We start from the raw sequence: 4,802 nt of genomic DNA on the forward strand, positions 1-4,802 counted from the left end.
GGTTAGAATATAAAATGCTACAGCCACTTTGGAAATTTTTGGCAGTTTCTCAAATGTTAACATAGAGCTATTATTAAGAGCTAGTAATTCAACTCCTAGATATATACTCTATGTACAAGGGAAATGAAAACATATGTCCACACAAATACTTTTACACAAATTATTGAATGGCAATAACTACAGACACATATCTATACTAATCTAGATTAATGTCTAGAATATATAAAAACTCTCAAGCTTAACAGTGATAAAAACAAGCTAATTAGAAAAAGGACAAAAGACATGAATAGACATTTCACTAAAGAACATATACAGCCCTGGTTGGTTGGCTCAGTGGTAGAGCATCGGCCTGGCATGCAGGAGTCCTGGATTCGATTCCCAGCCAGGGCACACAGGAGAAGCACCCATCTGCTTCTCCACCCCTCCCTCTCTCCTTCCTCTCTATCTCTCTCTTCCCCTCCCGCAGCCGAGCCTCCACTGGAGCAAATTTGGTCCGAGCGAGCACTGAGTATGGCTCCATGGCCTCTACCTCAGGCGCTAGAATGGCTCTGGTTGCAACAGAGTGACGCCCCAGATGGGCGGAGCATCGCCCCCTGGTGGGCATGCCAGGTGGATCCCGGTCAGGCGCATGCGGGAGTCTGTCTGACTGCCTCCCCATTTCCAACTTCAGAAAAAAAAAAAAAAAAAAAGAACATATACAGACAACAAATAAGCACATTAATTAAAAATATGTTCAAAATCATTGGCCATTACTGAAATGCAAATTAAAATCTAAGTGAGATATTACTACAGACCTATCAGAATGGCTAAAATAAAAAAAATAGTGACAAGATCAAATGCTGATAAGGATTTGGGAAGCTATCACTCATACATTGCTGATGGGAGTGTAAAACATTATAGCTACTCTTTACAACAATTGGCAATTTCTTAAGAAACTAAACATATAACTACTATACAACTTAACAATTGCACTTGGGGGCATTTATCTGAATGAAGTAGTACACAAAGTTCAATATAAGAAATAGTGTTCAGACAGAGACTACTTGTTGTCAACCTTACCATTTGTACTTTCTTCTTAAACTGCAGGTCAGCCTGAATATTTTTTATTTGAATAATTTGGACAAAAATATATGGATGGAAAAGTGAGGGAAAAAAGAATATATCTTTTTCTTAGCTTATGCAATTAATTTTATTAAGTTCTGTTTTCTACAGCATTTATATTCTAATAGTTCAGTAAATAAAGTATTACATATGGAAAAATAATAAATTGCAAAGCCCCATGGATATGTATAAAAATGTTATTTTTTATAAAAGTAACACTTTTCCTAGAATTTTATTAAACAACATGTATAAGTTAAAAGTTATAGGACTTCGCCCTGGCCAGTTGGCTCAGCGGTAAAGCGTCGGCCTGGCGTGTGGGGGACCCGGGTTCGATTCCCGGCCGGGGCACATAGGAAAAGCGCCCATTTGCTTCTCCACCCCCCCTCCTTCCTCTCTGTCTCTTGCTTCCCCTCCCGCAGCCAAAGCTCCATTGGAGCAAAATGGCCCAGGCGCTGGGGATGGCTCCTTGGCCTCTGCCCCAGGCGCTAGAATGTCTCTGTTCGCGGGAGTGCGACGCCCCGGAGGGGCAGAGCATCGCCCCCTGGTGGGCGTGCCGGGTGGATCCCGGTCGGGCGCATGCGGGAGTCTGTCTGACTGTCGTCTCTCCCGGTTTCCAGCTTCAGAAAAATACAAAAAAAAAAAAGAAGTTATAGGACTTCAATTGCATAAGGTATCTTATCACACGTGTATATTATTGAGATTTGCTATTATGTTTGTAAAACATGATTGTACTAGTTACTACAATGATATACAATAATGTAATGTATTCTAACCTTATCAGCAGGGATTCTGATAAACATCTTTTCAATGGTATAATTCTGGGGGGGAAACAATTCCCTGAACAAAAGTGTTGTTTTCTAAATTGCCATCCAATGAGAGAGAACCACAGTTCTAAAATGCAACCAAGTTATGTAAAGTGACTCATATTTTGTTAAGATAACATTTTTTACCTTGATGATTCCCACTTGGTATTTTGCTTAAACTTTAGTTTTAGATTAACACACATTTACTTTGCATATTTTTATAGTATTTGTTCTAAATCAGTTCTGTGATTATGTTCTGATTTTTATTAATTTTATAAATACACCTTTCTGACAATACACTTTTGAAGTTGAAAATAATTATGGAGATATTTTAATATACTCCCTCATTGTATTTATAAAGAAAGTGTTCTTATCAATGGTTCAGACATGAAAAACGGGTAAACACTAAACACCCATATATCATTAGGTACCTCTCTCGTCTGCATATTTGTTACTTATAATCATTACACTCTCTGTCACAACATCCTGAATACTTATAAAAGACACGTTAATGAACATTGTTTCTCTTATTACTCTTTGCAAACTGCTTTCATAAAGCTAATGATCCTTTTCTGTTTTTAAACTCCACTAGATTAACCCACCTTTGACCACTTGGAATGAAAGGAGTTACTTTGAAGAAGTGTGTTGTCAAAGGCAGCAGGATGGGAAGAGCAGAGCAGCAGCCTGGTGAGCAAAGTACTAAGAGTTGAGCTGTCAGCTTGACCCTGATGACCCCTTGAATTCACTTCCCTCAGCTGCAAAAACAGAGCTTCATTCTCCTTGCATACTAGGGGACATGAAAAAGAAACCATGAAACAAAACTGAGTGGAGGTCGGACTTGGCAGTGAAGTGTTTTGAGAAGGGGAGACTGAGAAATAGGAGACCTGGACACTGTTTTCCACTAATCAGGACTCTATGACCAAAACAAGTCAATGTTTTCATTTCTTTATCAAAAAACGGCCATAATCCCAGGGCCCCCTCCCCCAAATGTGACTATGAAGAATTTTTGGAAAAGGAATACTTTCAAAATGACTTTAAAATCTAATCACTGTTGCCACAACCATGATGTTAGAAATTAACATGTGAACACCTCCCATGAGGACATGATTCATGATTTCCAGATGGACTACTAAGGCACTCATGTGGCAGTCTGCTCATCATTGGTCCACCAAAATCCTTGAAGTACACCGTGCGGGGCAGATCCTCATTGAAGACCTTTGGGGTCATGAGGAACCTGTGTGGCAAGTGGCCTGGAGGCACGCCATGTATGGAAATACCCTGGTATCCTGCTCCTATGACCAGAAAGCCATTATCTGGCATCTGGGAGAAGACACATGAACACACAGGACATCATACCTCAGTAACTGTGAATGCTGGGACCTCCATCATGACTACAACCTAATCCTGGCCTGTGGGAGCTCAGATGGAGCCATTTCCCTGCTGACCTATATCTGGGAAGGCCAGTGAGAAAGAAAGATCAACAACTCACCCTATTGGCTACAATGCCATCAGCTGGGCCCCTGTTTTTGTTCCTGGAAGCCTCCTAGACCAGTCATCAGGGCAGAAGCCTAACTACGTGAAGAAATTTGCCTTATGCAGCTATGACAACTTCATCAAACTGTGGAAGGGGAGGAGATGGTTATTGGAAGGAGGAGCAGAAGTTAAAAGCCCACAGTGACTGTGTTTAAGAAGTGGCCAGAGCCCCTTCTATTGGTCTACCTCTTGCACCATCATCAACTGTTCCCACAATGGTTGTGTGGTCATTTGTAACTGTGATGACGCCTCAAGCAATAAGTGGCCCTGCAAACTATTGCACATGTTTCATTGATGTCGTGTGGCACGTGAGCTGGTTCATTGATGTTGTGTGGCACGTGGCACCACAGCTAAAGTCCTGGCAGTCTGGGGAGGAGATGATAGGGTGACTCTGTGGAAGGAGTCAATTGATGGAGAGTTGTGAGCATCAGTGATGTCAACAAGGTCCAGGGTTCTGTGTCTGCTTCAGTCACAGAGGGCCAGCAGAACCAGCAGTGACAAGACATGCAGGATTCAACTCTCACCTGCCAATTCCCAGACTGCCCCTTTCTGGACCAGTTCACCAAATAGCTGGTAGAAAGATCTCAAACTTCAACAAGATTACTTGCCCAGGAATAGTTAAAACTGTAAGCAGATTAATCATCTGCCTTAACATGATTTGATATGGTTTATAATTTACTGTCTAGCTTTTTATGTTATGAGGGAGTAACTACAAATGATTTTTAAATCTACTTCTTTAAAATATTTTTTGATCATTTCTATGTACCCTTTGGGTTCTGGCATTACTCAGGTGGTTTTGTTTCCAAAGTAATTAAACCAACATGCTGTTTATAGTTCTACCCCTCAAAATTTTACATTAAAATCTAACTAAAGCCTGAATTAATTTGATGTATAATTACCAATAAATAACAGAATAAGGTCTGACCTTATAATTTATTTTTCTAGGTTTGAATATGAATCAAATAATATTTTTCCAAATAAATTTAAATCTTAAAGCAAAAATCCTTTAGTCAATGGTATTTTAAGGTTTTACTTAGTAGGGAAACAGATTACCAAAAAACAAATAAAAGAGCTTCTTAAGAGACATTACTTTGTGGATACCAAAAACCTCTAAAAACAAGGCTGTGCTAATACAGTACATTAAAGTGGACCAGAACCCAGTGAATTGGGCTCTGTCAAATGATTTTTGAAAGAGAGAACATATTTACTGTGATATGATCAAATTTACAGGAAAGACATTTTTATGCTGTGTTTCTGGTATTTAAAGTTTGGTTGAAAACTGTGTTAAAAAAATGAGAAAAGACTTTTTAAAAGATGCCACTAACCTGACCATTGGTGGCTCAATGGATAAAGCATTGTACTGGG

The 4,802-nt window shown here is 39.7% G+C and overlaps 1 pseudogene; it reads left to right on the forward strand.

Annotated features, from left to right (window-relative positions):
* The first annotated feature begins 3,007 nt into the window (after window positions 1-3,007).
* On the forward strand, window positions 3,008-3,935 carry LOC136393274 (protein SEC13 homolog pseudogene; annotated as a pseudogene).
* Window positions 3,936-4,802: the final 867 nt, after the last annotated feature.

This window comes from Saccopteryx leptura, chromosome 2 (assembly GCF_036850995.1).
Source record: "Saccopteryx leptura isolate mSacLep1 chromosome 2, mSacLep1_pri_phased_curated, whole genome shotgun sequence".
Classification (NCBI taxonomy): Eukaryota; Metazoa; Chordata; class Mammalia; order Chiroptera; family Emballonuridae; genus Saccopteryx; species Saccopteryx leptura.